At 55.8% G+C, this 14,918-nt stretch overlaps 1 long non-coding RNA gene across 2 annotated transcripts; it reads left to right on the top strand.

Annotated features, from left to right (window-relative positions):
* Window positions 1-7,892: 7,892 nt before the first annotated feature.
* On the top strand, window positions 7,893-11,640 carry LOC125613110. 2 transcript variants are annotated; one of them, XR_007343606.1, is made up of 3 exons: window positions 7,929-9,377; window positions 9,523-9,804; window positions 10,301-11,640. It is a non-coding gene; the product is annotated as an uncharacterized LOC125613110 (long non-coding RNA). The 2 variants fall into 2 exon arrangements; XR_007343607.1 differs by having other exon boundaries at window positions 7,893-9,377; window positions 9,523-11,640.
* The last annotated feature ends 3,278 nt before the right edge of the window (window positions 11,641-14,918 follow it).

Raw genomic sequence — 14,918 nt, 5'->3', positions numbered from 1 at the left:
CACCACCGCCGGGACAGGACCTTGGTGTCCAGCTCCTGGGGGCTGCCCCTGGCCGGGGAGTGCGGCGCCTGGACAGACTGAGCAGAAACAGGTGCTTGAGACAGGGGCCTCCACCTGCGCGAGTCGGCTATCAACAAGACCCGCGGGTCGCAGGGCGAGCGCGGCGACCTGGTCCCTGAGTCCCCTGTGGGGAGCCCTGGGGAGCCTGGCCCCCTCTGCCAAGTTGGGGTCAGTCAGCAAAGGCCGGTGCACAGGGCGGCTTCCCCTGTGGACATCGCCGGCCCGGCTTTCTGCTCCTTCCTGCCTGGTGCTGGTGAAGCCTCCAAGTCACGGGTTCCCGGCCCCAGGGTCACACGAGAGCCACCTGGGAATGTCGAAGAACTCCCGATGCCTGAGCCCCACACTCCAAGATTCCGACTCAACGAGTTGGAGGGTTTTTTGGGTTTTTTTCTTCATGTTATTTATTTAATCTCCCCTGCTGCTGCTAAAGTACAGGAAAAGCTAGGCTCCGTGGTTCTAGATCCCTCTCAACTCTTTGGGAAGTCACCGAAGAGCACAGGAAAGTCCTGTCATTCTGTTCTAAGTCCTGGCCACTCTGTGCTCTGTGGACCAGCGTCTTGACCTTCCTGGGTGCTGGCCATGCTGGCCGACTTCAGCCCTCGCCAGACCCGCTGAGGCCAACCCGCCTCCAGCCAGACTCCCCGGGCGCAAGCGCACTCCCGAGAGCCGGGTCCCTGGTTTTCTCTGCTCACTCCCTTGGCTGCCTGCCGAGGCTCGATGGTTGGAGCCGCTCTGGCCACCCTTACATCAGCCGTCACCGCATCACCCTCCTCTGTGTTTTAGGTTTGTTCTTAATTACCAGAAATGTTTTCTCCTCATCTTCCAAAAATACTTGATTGAGTATTACTCTCATCCATAAAGCAACTGTCCCCAAAGAATTGTGATAAGTTTTTAAAAGTGTCCCCATGAAGTCCTTTTCCCAGGACGGTCTGTTCGGTTTCCTCCAGCTCAGGGCGGGACCCAGGGTCACTTCCACTGGACTTTGACCTTTGAAGGCTGCCTGGGTGAAGGTGCTTTATGTCTCCTGGGGACATAAGTGCCACAGAAGCACATCGAGAACCCTGAGTGCCCACGGCCTTCGACCCTGCTCTGTCACCTCCAGGACCCCTTCCCAAAGAGATAACGGAAATACGGTGGGAGCTGATGGCTGGACGTTCTGCCGCGGAGACAGAGCCACACGGTGCCGGCCAGGGGGAGGAGGGCAGCTCCGTGTCACAGGGTCACTGCTGGGGAACACAGCAGGTGGGCGCTGGGCACACATGCCTGTGAAGGAAACCCCCAGAGGTCAGGAGGAAGGAGGTCGGACGTTGATAAGGACGGATGGCCAACAACAGCAGCAACAACAGCAGCAACAACCGCCACCGGCCCCCAGGCCACCACTCTTCCTCACAGTTGAATATTGAAGTTGCTGCTGTTGGATGGTGTGGGCACTTCAGATGTAAGGACACGCTGGGACAGTGCGCTCACGTCAAGGTGGCTTCCCGGTGGCTGGAGGTCTGATCTGGTAACGAAGGGGCCGGCATCAGCGTCTGGGCCTCTCTTGCAGAAGGGAAAATGGGCCCAGGGTCACTTAGCCACCTGCCCAGCGACACCCAGCTGGAGAGGCAAGGAATAAAAGCCCAGTGAGACCCGACTCGCCCGCCAGACCACCGCCTCCTGCCACTCCTCTCCAGCTTTATTCCCTGAGGCTGCCATCCATTTAAAAAGCAAGTCACTGTCCTCGACAGGAGCCAGCACAGTCCTGTCTGGGTCAGTGGCCGCAACAGCCCACCTTTACCATGACTTCAAACCAGCTCCTAACCCTGTCCTGCCACGCTGTGGACAGGGCCTCTGGGTCCAGAGAGGGCAAGTTCCTCCCGGGAGCCTGGGGCACCAGGCTCTGCACCCACCCTTCCTACTCTGTGCAGCCCCAATGACAACTGCAGGAGTGGGGACCAGTGGTGTCCCCACTACAGATGGGCCCACCCAGGCTGGGCAGGGCAGCGGGCTGCCCAGGTGGTGGCTGCCGGGTGGCAGCAGCCACTTGGCTTCAGCTGCACCGTTACTCTGTTGCAGCCAGGGCTGCCACACAGCTGCCACATGGCCTGGCCTCGGTGGCTCACGCTGTCCATGCAGCCGGCACAGGGCTGCCCTCAGCGGCCCCCACTGTCCCGTGCTGCTTTCTGCAGTCTGCTCTTCAGCAGTGGCCTCGGTCTCCTCATCTGCAAAATGAGGGTGTGCCCTGAGGTCTTGAGGGGGCCAAATGGGCTTTTCTACGCATGGCTGCTGCGGAACAGCATAAAGCGCCTCTATCAGCCTCGCCTCCGCGGGGCTGACCGCTGCTCAGGCAAGTGCTGGGACCTTTACCAGGCCCAGGTGATGCGTGCTGACCTGCCTTCTCACCCGCACCTCTGGTGTTGCATGTGGACAGTGGGAGTCAAAACCCGGTCATCAACAGGTTGGGAAGCAGTCACCAAGCTGTGGCTGCAAACCCAAGCACCCCGGAGCCTCAAGGCCAGCGTGGTCACATCCCGCTGTTCACTGGCCTCGCCAGGAGCAGGGTTCTCTGGCCACAATCACGTCACTGACGTGAGAGTCAGCTTGTTGGGCATCCTGGCAAGTGATGCACAGAGCCATGTCTCCTCTGTGTGCCGCGTTCTGTGACCAGCAGGCCGTGGTGACCCTCTCCTTATCAACGGGCAGGAAACTGCCTTCCATTTCAGCTGGGGCTGTTTTCAGAACAAGAAGAAGCAGGAGAGGCTTCTGGTCAGCTATTTCTCAAAAGCGCATTTGCCTAGGAGCTGTTCCATCAGGCTGTGGCTTCAGAGCCAAGAACTTGTATTTTGCCGAGTTCAGGTTGCCACTGTCTGTCTGGTTCTGACAGGTCCCGGGAGAAATGGGTTTTACATTTGCCCCAGCGGCCACTGCTTCCCTGAGAGCAGGAGAGTCAGGGGCCCAGGTGGGAGCATGGGGCATCCGATGACCCTGCACGCCAGCACCCTGCTGGGCCGTCTTGTAACCCCGCCACACAGCCCACTAAGGCAAAGAGCCGGGGAGTGGGACATGGTGCGGGTGCCCAGGACCCCCTGGCTTTGCTAGTTTTCGCCTCGTCTCTAGTAGGTTCTGCTCCTGTTTGACTCTCTTTTCTATCCAAGCGCCCGGCATAAGAAGGAGCATGGCCCGTTTGGCAATAGGATCTCGCTCTTCAGAAAGCAGCCTTGTGTCACGGGGACATCAGAGCATTCTAAGCCTCTCCAGAGTCTAGCCCTGACCGGCTCCAGGTTGGGAGTCACCACTCCTTTCCTGGGAAATATTCTCCCTCTGAGCTGTTGTCCTGATCCTTCCACAGAACTGCTGAAGTGCCGGCCAGTGAGCCGGCCAGTGACTTTCCAAAACCAAAGACATTCTCTAGAAAACAAACCAAGCATCGTGGACACCTTCACGGCACGCCTGGCGGTCCAGGCAAGTGGACCAGACTGTGTCCGTTTGTGAGAAGGACTTGGAAAAGCAAGTCATAGCCCATCAATGTTCGATTTTCCTACAGAAACGACATTGAAAGAAGGTCACTCAATGAATCTGAAACCCAAAGCAAGGAGATCCTTGCTTTAAATTTTTGAAGCCCCACACATCTCCTAGTCCAAACCGAAGATGATACATGGCACTAATAATGAATTGTTTTCCCTATCTAAATATGAAAAGGATTATATGTTATATTGACATTCAGGCTAAATCTTTCCCTTATAAGGTGTTTGACATAAATAGTTTTTATTATGGAACTCTTAAATAGAAGGGATACACACATTTCTTAAAGGTCCCAGCTGCTATTGTTATCATTGAAGACATAAAATTGGAATTCCCAACTTCCAATATCAAATTTTAGCACAAACCCTATAAAACGTGCCTTGTCAGAATGTGCCAGAATCGCTAAGCTCTCTTCTGTGGAACGAATTGCAGCTGGTGCTGCGTCCTAAGGGCCGCGCATCCGCGGCCTGGATCCCCCCCCGGTTCAGGCGGCAAATCCTTTACAGTTTGCAGCCTTCTGCAGGCGGGCTGGGTGGGAGCGAGCCTGCGTCCACAGAGGCCCAGGCCATTTGATGGCGACACCAGCCTGCGGGGCCGGGGCCTGGAGATAGGACCAACCACCAGGAATGCTAGGAATGTTTTCCTGCGGACTCTATCGAGGCGCACAGACCATGGGGATTCTGTCTGCAGTGACAGCTGTAACATTTGCCAGAGCCCCGGACGGCTGCAGAAATGGCATTGCCCACCCTGCAAGTGAGAAGGTAACGTTTATTTTTGTATTTTTTTCTCTCTCTCCCATATACAGACTGTAGAAAGACCACCAAGTGCGGATCATTTTTTTTCTCCCAACCATGATGTACAATTCACATTTGTTAATCAAAAAAGAGTGCCCGAGGTCATCCACCTAGGTTTTTTTTTTTTTTTCTTAAACAGGAAACGGGTTTCAGATGTTTATATGTTAAAAAGTAAGGCTACTAATCTGTTTAGCCGTTTACCAGGGCCTGGCTAACCCACGCTTACCTTTCAGTGCTCAGACCTCAGAGAAGGACATTAAGTTTTATTCTATTCTTAGTTAGAATTAAAAAAAAAAAATCTTAGAATCATCACCTGCTTCTTTTGGTTAAGCTCCCGTGGAGGTTAAAATAAATTAATCCAGCCGTTGCGTGTGAAGGCACGCGGATTTGGCGTTTGGGATCCTGCTGTCCCCGCAGTTTGCAGCAGGGCCCAGTGGGCCCCATGGTACTTTGGTACTTTCGTGCGTCTGTACCCACAAGCAGACCTGCTGGGCCGTCCCATTTAAACTAAGAAAAGAGGTGCACATGCGTGCACTGTTGATAAGGCTGCAGCAAAGGCAAGAACTCGTTCAAACACAGTTTTTATCAGATCAGCTGGATGCTTTCCGTGGAGCTTCTAAATATCAAGTCGGCACAAGGTGACAGAGCTACTGCTTCCCGGGAGTCCCAGCCCTTGGGAGGGCTTCATCTGATGCTTGGAAATAAAAATCTTTGTTTTATAGTGGGGATTTTTTTCCCTTGCCCCCGGGCCGTCACCGCCGGTTCCCGTTTAGCACGGCAAATCCATGATACTTGTGTGTGTGTATTTATAGTGTATTTATAGTCCAAGGATAAAGGAGTACCAGCCAGGGAGATTTTAATGCTTTTATAGTGAATTTGTTAGCATTAAAATTGTTGGCTTAAAAGACTCCTTTAAACACAGAATTCAATGCAAAGCAATCATATCATTTGCTTAAACGGGATCGAAATAGCCTCTGCGTTCTAACCCGCTGGTGTTTCACCAAATGCTTTTTGTCTGTGAATTTTGCAAGGGACACAGAAGACCGTCTTTGGAAATTTTTCATCAAGGAAAGAGAGCCAGGCACAACAAATGAGCTCTTAAAATCAGCCCAGTATTATTGGGATCAGCAAAAAAAAAAAAAAATGTCATTTGTAAAAATGAAAACATGGATGAGACTCCCAAACATATGTGTAGTTCAATGAGGCAAAAATACATTTATTTGCTCTTTCATGAGAGGGTCAGAAGTGGCTGGAGAAAGATCAGTACAAGAGTGAAAATGGATCTGCAGTAGTGTCCAAACTCCTCCGCACGAGGAGGAAGGGGAAGGGGAAAACAGATTTTGAAATATGTTTTTTTTTTTTTCTGAATAGACTATTTTTTATTTCTTGGGGCATGCTTTAAGCTGGGGGTGGGATTCCGAGGGCCGCCTCTCCTACCTCAGGTGTCAGAGACTCCCAGAAAAAGAAGAGTGACCAAAACCTCAGAAGAGCAAAGTGATGGGAAGTGGCCCCTCCGGTGGGAGCCCCCAGAGCTCCTTCACGCGGAGGCTGCTGGCTGGACAGGGCAAGCCCTGGGGCAGCACAGCGGGGAGGCGGGCTCTGCCTCTACCCCAGGCGAAGTGGGTCCAAGACACTGACTGGGTGGGAACAGCCGTGACATCAGTGGTCGCCGGTGTCCTCCGGGCTGGTGCTGGGGGCCTGGCTGGAGCGCCTGCTGGATCTGCCTGTCCCCCAAGGGGAATCTCAGAAAGGAACCTGCTTTGGGCTTTTTTAATCTTTCTGACCCCCAGAACATTAATAAGTAGAAAAATGCCGCGATCTACAACTCCACGGCCTCTCGGCATCGGCTGAGAGCCGGGATGTCTCCCCAGGAGCACCTGGGTGCTGTAAATCACCCGCAGTAAACACGCCGCCAGGGCAGGCTGCAGCGGGGGGCACCCTCCCACAGCCAGGTCCATAAACCAGGCGCTGGCTCTGCGCTCATAAATGTCCCCGTCACTGAGAGTCCTTCCCGGGATGGCTCAGAGGTGGGGCCGAGGTCCTCCCACGGACCCTCGGTGTCTCCCCAGGCCTGGCTCCGGGAGTGCAGCAGTCGGGTGTTGACATGGTTATGAATGACTTTATGATCCCTCCAGAGGGGACAGCCTGAGGCTCGGGTTTGTAAAGGCAGCACGAGAAAACAAAATCCAAAGGGATCGTTTCTAATACGATGTCAGTAAAATCACAATAATAGTAAAAACGGTCCCAGAGGAACTCTATGAAACCACACAGAGAGTAGAAATGGAAGCAGCGTTGTCCCCTTTAAAACCACGTTGAATTGAAATGTTGAGGTGATCCCCTTCCTCTGCTCCTCTTCCTCTGCTCCTCTCGTGGAAGCTCGACTCCTGACGGACTGTCCGCGGGGTGTGGATGTGGGTCACTAAAACCCCTGAAGGCAGGGGAAGCAGCCGCTGGCTGCAGAATCCACTGGACGGAGATCATCTCCTTGGCCATTTCTTTACATTCTGACGCTCTACTTCTAAAACACTGATCTCTCCTTATAATTATCTGGCTGGGAGGAATCTTTTAAATGATCTCTCTGTCTTCAGCCAGACAGAAGGAGGGCAGGCCACGTCAACATTATAAAACAGCCGTGTGGCCGGCACTGATGGTTCTGTTCCTCCGCCCGCACCAGAGAGCCTGGAGCTCGGGAGAGCGGCCGGGAACCTCGGAGAGATTATCCTGCAGCCTGAAACGGAGCTGGGTCCATGGTCACGGGGAGAGCGAATGTTTAAATTGGATCAGTCCAGCCGGGCACCGTCCAGTAAAGCTGTCTAACAGGTCCCAGGCAGCGCATGGCTTTGGAGGAGCATTTCCAACCTGGTGTTGGAAACCTGGCCGAGAGCGGTCCTGCAGTGTCACCCTCGTCACCTTCCTGCGCGGGAATTTGCTCTTGTGATGAAGGCGCCCTCCCTTTCACAGAGTGTCTACCCCATGGACAAAGGGAAAGCAGCAAGGGTCCGAGGTAGCTCCTTAAACTGTTAACGGGACAGCACATGACGACCGACCGTGTTTTAAGGTTTACTCGTGAGACAGGGCAGCCTGGCGACCTGGGGACGGGAAGACTGGAGAACTCCCACGTGTGGGGTGGTGTTTTCCCACCACGCTGATCAGGGTAGCCACTGACCCCTGCGCTCAGCAGCCCCTAACGGCTTTACAGTGTCTGCACTTTGGATTTTATTTATAGGGCACCAGATGTCCATGCTCACAGGAGAAGCCCACTTGGAATATGATGTCCCTCCCCTTCCCCACACATGCTGAGCTCCCCGGCTGTGACAGGTCTCTCAGGCCAGTTCAGATCCGGGGTTGTGGTCTCCCCAGAGGCTGGGGAGGTGGAGACTGGCCCTGATACCCATGGGCACAGCTTCACTTACGGGCCACACTTCTTCTTTGTGTAAAATGAAGACCACAGATCAAGTGCTGAGCCCCCTCCCGACTGCGAGGCTTCTCCTCTCAGTAGCAAGCCAAGCCGTGCTGAGCCAGGAGAGATCGAGGGCTGTCTCTACCAGCCCTGCAGACCCGGGGCAGGGGCTGTCCGTCTGTGCTGCAGGGAGGTCTGGGCTGGGGTCAGCCCGTTCACTGTTTTGCCTTCACCCTTGAATGTGTCCTTTGAATAGAAGGCGCTTTACACCCAAGCTGATGTGTTCACTCACTATTTCATTGTCAAATGACTGGAGCCCCTGACCCAGCAGGGAAGAAGCCTGCCCTGCAGACCCACCCACTGGCCTGCCCAAGGCTCCAAGGCCAGGCTCCTCCCAAAGTAGCACCTAGGATGACCCTCCTGAGCCTGGCTCTCCCCGAGGGCCGCCAGGGAGATGGTCCCTCCCCCTGTGCAGATGACAGCTGAGCTGTTGATTTCTCAGCTAGACCCACTTGGTACTCAGCCCGACTCCTTCCTGATGTGTTGCTGGCAAGACTCTGGGCAGCAGATGGAAGCACCTGCAAAGGCATTGATCACTACCGCGCTGCTGGGGACAGTGGGGAGGGCGTCACGCTCTGTGCAGGGGGCGCTGGGCCAACCCCAGTCCACGTGCACCCAAAGGTCCCCTCCACTAGTGCCCCAGGGGTCACAGCTTCCTGGCAGTGGGCAGCCCTGGAGTGCATGCTGCCCTGGGTGACAGTGGCCCTCGGGTGGGCTGGAGCTGCACACAGGCAGGCCTGGCTGCTCCCGGCGCTGCGGTGGGGTGGGACGCCAGCCCTGTGGGGCAGAGGCCTGGCTCCTGGCCTTCTCACGGACTCTGCACGTCCACACCCAGAGAAGCCCTTTAAGATCCTTTTACACTTAACTTCTGAGGTCCTTGTCAGGCCAGGGCCGCCCAGGCCTTAGGACAGAAGTTCTCCCTGTGATCTGAGACTGCAGGCGGGAGGGCCAGTGTCACCGCAGCCCCCTCCCGCTGCGAGCCAAGCTGGAGGCCCCAGAGCGGCTGCCATTAATCAATACTGAGAGGAAGCCTGGCTTTCCTTCCCTGCCTGCACCAGCTCACACCTCGTGGGCATCAAAGGACCAGCCAGAGGGCTGGAAGGAGGGACCGATGGGTGAGCAGCCTGCCTGGGACTGGGCAAGGGAAGGAGGTGAGAATCCTCAGGGCTGGAGGCCAGTAAGGGGAGATGGGACGGAAGATGAAAGGGGCAGAGCCCAGGGACGGTGCTCCCCACCGAGTGTGAGACGGGACAGGCAGGCGGGTGGGGTGGCGGCTTCCTTCCCTGCTGTTCCTGCTGCAGCTCCTGGCTGTCCCTGGGGTCATCGGACAGCTTTCACAGCCTGGTGCCCACTGACCAGAGACTGGGTGGCCCTTGTCGGGGTGTCGGTCCCCCAGACTCAGCGTGGTGTTTTGAAACCACCGTGACATGGCTCCCGAGCCTGAGCCTCTCCCTCAACTCCAGGCTCATTTGGAGACGGCAGGTCTGTCCCGTGACGTCCATGTCTGTGCTCTGAAGATGCGGCACCAGGTGCGGCTCTCCAGGACCCAGAGGCCACCGCAGGTGTGCAGGGAAGCCCGGCTGCCTTGCCCCAGGCCCCGGCCTGCGCACTCTGGGGGGGGCTCTCATCGGACCAGAAACAGGCCAGCACGGGGGNNNNGGGCCTGGAGGAAGGCAAAGGGCCCTTGTTAACCTGTGCCTCCAAAAGCCACAGCAGGGCCTGGCGGTCCAGTCGGGCAGCATGACCAGGAGCAGCCAGGACACCACGGCCAGCACGCGCCAGCTGCCCTGCTGGCCCTCGGCAGGAGGCTGTCTTGGTAGTGCAGCAAGACAGGACAAAGGCTGAAATCTGGGGAGAGTCCAGTCTTGGAAGGTGAAGCCACACATGGGCAGCCAGCGGCCACCTGCTTCCCGTCAGCTGTGAACCTCCCTTGGGAGGGTGGCAGCTCTCAGGCCAACCATCTCCCCATGTCCACAACCCTCTGGGCAGGTAGGACTCTGCCCACTCACAGATGGCTCTGATGACCTGCTCCCGAGCATGCAGCTGGGAGGGCCGGAAGGGACGTCATTTAGCCGAGGTTAGCCCATCAGCCTGGCTCGCTGGTCATCAGCCGTCAGCCTGGCCATCTCTCCAGGCACTTGACAGATGGGCAGTTGCTATGCCTATTATGATTTTGACTCTTGTCAGAGGCATTTTTAAAAATCATTTTTAAAGAAACTTTGAGATCATTAAAGATTCACCTGGGAGGGGAGGAGGCACAGGGGGCCCTGAGTCCCCTCCACCTACTGTCCTCAGGACAGCACCTTCCACAGCTGCCACTCCATGTCACAACCAGGACAGGGACGCTGACCTCCACCCATGCGTTCCCGAGCCAGACGGAGCTCAGGCAGCGTCCCCTCAGCCCTGTGCCCTGCGCCCTCTGGAGCCTGCTGGTCCTCGTGACTGTAGAAACACCACCTGACGTCTTCCTATTTGATATTCGCAGTGTTCCAAGCGCCCTCCTGCAGGTGGCCGATGTGCCACTGGGTCCACCGTTGGTCCCTGCGTGTGATGCAGGAAGCGCGGATCTCTGTCAGTGGAGGAGTGGATGACACTTTCTCACAGCACCATGTGACCTTGCTGAGCTCCATCTAGAAACCTCAAAATGGCCCTCATGCTGCCACGTGCCCATGGTGCCAAGCGTGAGGAATTGGAGGAGCCGCACAGCACCTGCAGTCCAGGGGGACGTGCTGGGCTACACTGCCCTGCCCTCCTGATGCCCGGACAGTCCGCCTCGCACCTCCACCCTGCCCCAGCTCTCTGGAGGCTCTGTTTCTCTGGCCCCTTAATGGCCTGCCATCTTTCAACAGTTAAGAGCATCGCTAGTAAGAGGTTTGAGGACAATTTGCATCACTTGACGGAGGCTGGATTTCTGGGAGGTGGATAGGTTTGAGTACTGAGGGTGAAGTCCTGGCTAATTCTGCTGACTTGAAATAATAAACAGCTTCACACCCTCCATTGTCCTGGGGCCCAGTGGAAACTGAGCGGCAGCAGCCCCAGAGCCCGCTAGGACTCGAGCTCTGAGTGAGCCCACCTGCCCGGCCTCCTGCACCGCGTGGGACAGGGTGGCCAAGCCCCTTGTGATAAGCAAGTTCCCCTTCACTGTTCTTTTCCTCTTTCTGAATCAGTAAGAGACAGTGCCCTTTCCTGCCCTCTGACTCAGCCCCTCTGCCGCAAGCTCAGGGCTCGGGGCTGGAATCCACCAGGCTACAGCTTCGTTGCAAGACTCGTTCCTGTTCTGTGAATGTCCTGCAGGGTGACGTGGGAGGGCAGTCCTCTTCCACTTGCAAGAGCCACAGAGAGTTTCCTTTCTCAGTATTTAAAAATTAAAGTAGGCTGATTTTAAAAATAATCAGCAGATAAGCATGGGGTGGCAAAAGTTCCCCCAAACCTGATGCTTTTGACCTACCTGGGAGGTGAGGTGTTGGGAACGCTGAGATGGCTGCTGCCAGTCAGCACTGGAGCTGCAGGGAGCTGGCCCCTCAGGGCCACCGTCCAGCCCCTAGGTGAACATCTCATCTCCACTTTCCAGATGATGCCCCAAGAAGTTCTAAAAACAAACGTGTTTATTTCAATTGTGCAATAGGCCTCCCGTTAACTATGAAACAAAACATTCATTATAGAAAGATTATGTCGACGTGGACAACTTTAAGAAATTATTTATTAACCAACTATAAAGCCACCATCCTGGGGTTGACTGCCTCGTGTATTTTGCTGTATATTCTCTCTCTCTCTCTCTCTCTCTCTCTCTCTGTCTGTCTTGAACACAGTTTGAATTATTATATATAATGTAGGATTCTGTGTTTTTCTCACTACAGTTTTATCACAACACTTTCCATTTCTCTAATTGGGAATATATATATATATCTCTATGTTATGGAAAACGTGAATCCTGGGGTGGGAGGGAGGGAGGGGAAATCCAGAGGGGGAAGGCGATGCTGTCGTGAGTGGAGAATCCAGGACAAATCTCACAGGGGACGGGACTGCGGAGCTCTGCTGAGCCCCCCCCCGTTGCCGGGCACCTGGGGCTCGCACACCTTCCCCTTCCTAACGGTGAGCAGTGCTGGCGGCCTGCAGGCAGTTCTAGACCCCCTAGGAGAAGAAGGTGGGGCGGTGGGGAGCGGCTCTGGGTTTCAAGGAGACGGAGGAGCAGGTGCTCTTTCTGCCAAGGCGACTCGTTCCCTGCAGGGCTCCGGCGGGGGCTGGGCCTCCTCTCCGGGGTCTTCTCTGCCTGCTGGGACTTGCTGGAAAGGCCCACTGGGGAAGGGAGGCGGGGGAGAGGCCACAACATCCTCGACATCCTTCTGATGATAGGGCAGGGGTGGGGCGGCTGCCACTCCTCCTGGGGTCGGGAGAGGCTTGAGATGAGGAGGCTCCTTCTGCTGAGGGGAGAACCTTCCGGGCCCTGGGGAACTGCCACTGTCCCCCAGTGCCTGCTGGGACCCTGGCTTCAGGGGCTTGGACGTGAGGAGCCCCACACCAGTCCCAGCACCTGACCACTCCACCTGTTAGTGTCCCCAGCCCAGGTGACATGGAAGAGCAGGGAGCACCAGCCTGCTGGTCCCTCTGTCGGGTGGACAGCGGGCACTGAGCCGGTGGCTCCACCTGGCCCTGGGTGTCTGGCTTCCTGCTGGCCCAGGCTTATCTTTATGTTTTCTATCGAGGAGACACGAACACAGGTCAGGTCAGCCATTTCACAGTGACCGGCTCAGGGCCGCTCAGCTTGCTCAGGATGCCCGCTGCGCAGCCCGCAGAGCCGGGGGGCCGGCCTCCAGCCCAGGCTGGTTCACAGCCGCTTTTGGAAGACTAAACCCTGCCTTTCTGATCACTGTGACGATCCCGTGGGGGACATTGGAAAACAAGGCACCTCCATGCTGTCCCCTTCAGCTCCAAAGCCACCTGTGGTCCCTCAGCCCTCGCCTCAGCTCCCTGATTTAGGGAAAGGAGGCTCCCAAGTCCCACGGGCTCAGGGCTGCACCTGGCAAGGACGTGTGGGACGGCTGCGGTGGACCTGGGGCACGGGGGCCTGCGTCCTCCTCACCACACCGTGTTGCGGGGCGCCCAGGGCAGCCCACCCCAGCCCCCTCCTGCGGGAAGGAGTGGCCCTGGCCACCACGGTGCACAGGCAGCTCTGTATACAATCCTTCAAGGGCTAAATAAATGCAGTAATTCACTGAGAAAAGGCCTTTCAGGGCCACCTCTGGCTCCGAGGTCTCGGGACCTGTGGGACAAAGCCAGCATCCATCTCCCAGGGTGACGTGTTCCTGTCAACAGTCGCCCTAATGGAAACACAGAGCGCACGGCAGCGCCAGCCCTCTCTCCTAGGCCAGGAGGGGAGGGAGGGTGCGGGCAGGGTGTGCGGTGGGGGCACTGGACGCAGAGCTGGGCAGAAGGAAGAGCCTGGAGGCCCAGGGAGGGCTGGGGCTGCGGGCGGCCGTGGGGGAGGGGGCTGCGTTCCTTTTCCTCTGTCCTGCAGCTCCCTGGAGCTCCCGGGATCACAGCCAGATGCCCCTGGAAGTCCAGATCCCTGCGAGGACTCCAGGCTGAGCACACTTCAAAGCCCTGACAGCCCGGCTGGAATGCGAGGAGCCCTGGTCTGCAAGTCCAGGCGGTGGACTCCGAGGACAGCAGCGACAGGCTCCTGGCCCCGCCGGGGTCTGGTCCTGGGCCGCATGGTTCCCAAGAAGCCGTGGCAAATCCTTGTGTCTCTCCAGGCAGTTTTTACCCATAAAATGCAGAAGAGGAAATGTTAACTTCCCAGGGTTGCAGTGAGATCAAAGAAAGCAAGGAGGGCCCAGGCTCCGCGGAGGACGTTCGCTGTCACACGCGGGCAAAGGAGGAGGCGCGGACCAGCCCCATCCAACAGAAACGTAGGTCGGGGCTCACGCGTGACCGGACGCTTTCCAACAGCCCGGGGGAGGAGAGTAACAGACACCGCCGAGCTGGCTTCTAAGACGTTCCCATGCACGTGAGAACATGTCAGAATGAGCTCCGCTACCACACGCGGTTATAATGCACTCATAAAAAGCATTAAAAAATGTATGTTTGACGAAGATGACAAACATATCATCAAACCTGCAATTAATGTAAAAAGTATTGTTATATTTAAATACTCTTTTTTCACAAATTATTCAAATCTGGCAGGTAGTTCATACTCTTGGCAAAACTTAGCTCAAACCAGCCACACTTCAAGTCCTCAGCACCCCTATGGCTGGGGGTTACCATGTTGGACAAGCAGGTCCACCAAGGGAAGCCCCACCTCTGGGGCGGGACTTCCTGTGAGTGGGACTTCCTGTTTTGGCTTGCAGCCATCACTCACCCATTTAGGTTGGGCTATGGGGTTCTGCAGAAGTCTAGCTCCTTAGCAGGCTCCAGGCCATGGCTTCCTGAGCTGAGAGTATGTGAAACCACACACCAGTTAGGTCATTGACATCTTTTCAATTTAAGATCTTTAACATCTTATACATTTGTAGAGAGATTAGTTTAAAGATCTACTTGTGTGTGGGGATGCACACCTGTAATCCTAGCACCCCAGGAGGCTGAGGCAGGAGGATGGCAAGTGTGAGGCCAGCCTCAGCAACGTGGCAAGACCCTGTCCCAAAATAAAAATAAAAAGGGCTGGGGATGTGGCTCACTGATAAAGCACCCCTGGGTTTAATCCCAAGTACCAAAAACTAAAATAAAAAAAATTTAAAATCTATCTGTGGACAGATAAGCTGTGTGAGGAATTCCAGCAAAAAGGGTGTCCATTGCAATGTTTTTTATATAAGCAAATTCAAAACTGCTTACGTGTCCCGCGGCAAGGGCCTAGAGGGAGGTGTGACCACCGAGTGGCCCGTGAGCCAGCAGGGACCATGAACTCCAGCCTCACTCAGGTAGCTGGTGGCCTGGACAAGGTGGGTCTGCGGACGGTGCAGGGAAGCCGGATTGGGGCGTGTTCAGCTTTAGAATCCTGCTGCTCCCATTTCAAGAAAATCTGGATGGATACAAACCAAAATGCTACCTGGTTATCCTTGGCTGGTGGGATTATGGGTGCCACTTTTGTTTATCCATCTTTTCTAATT

The sequence above is a fragment of the Marmota marmota genome, unplaced genomic scaffold, assembly GCF_001458135.2.
Source record: "Marmota marmota marmota unplaced genomic scaffold, marMar, whole genome shotgun sequence".
Lineage (NCBI taxonomy): Eukaryota > Metazoa > Chordata > Mammalia > Rodentia > Sciuridae > Marmota > Marmota marmota.
This window is presented reverse-complemented; position numbering and strand designations above follow the sequence as displayed.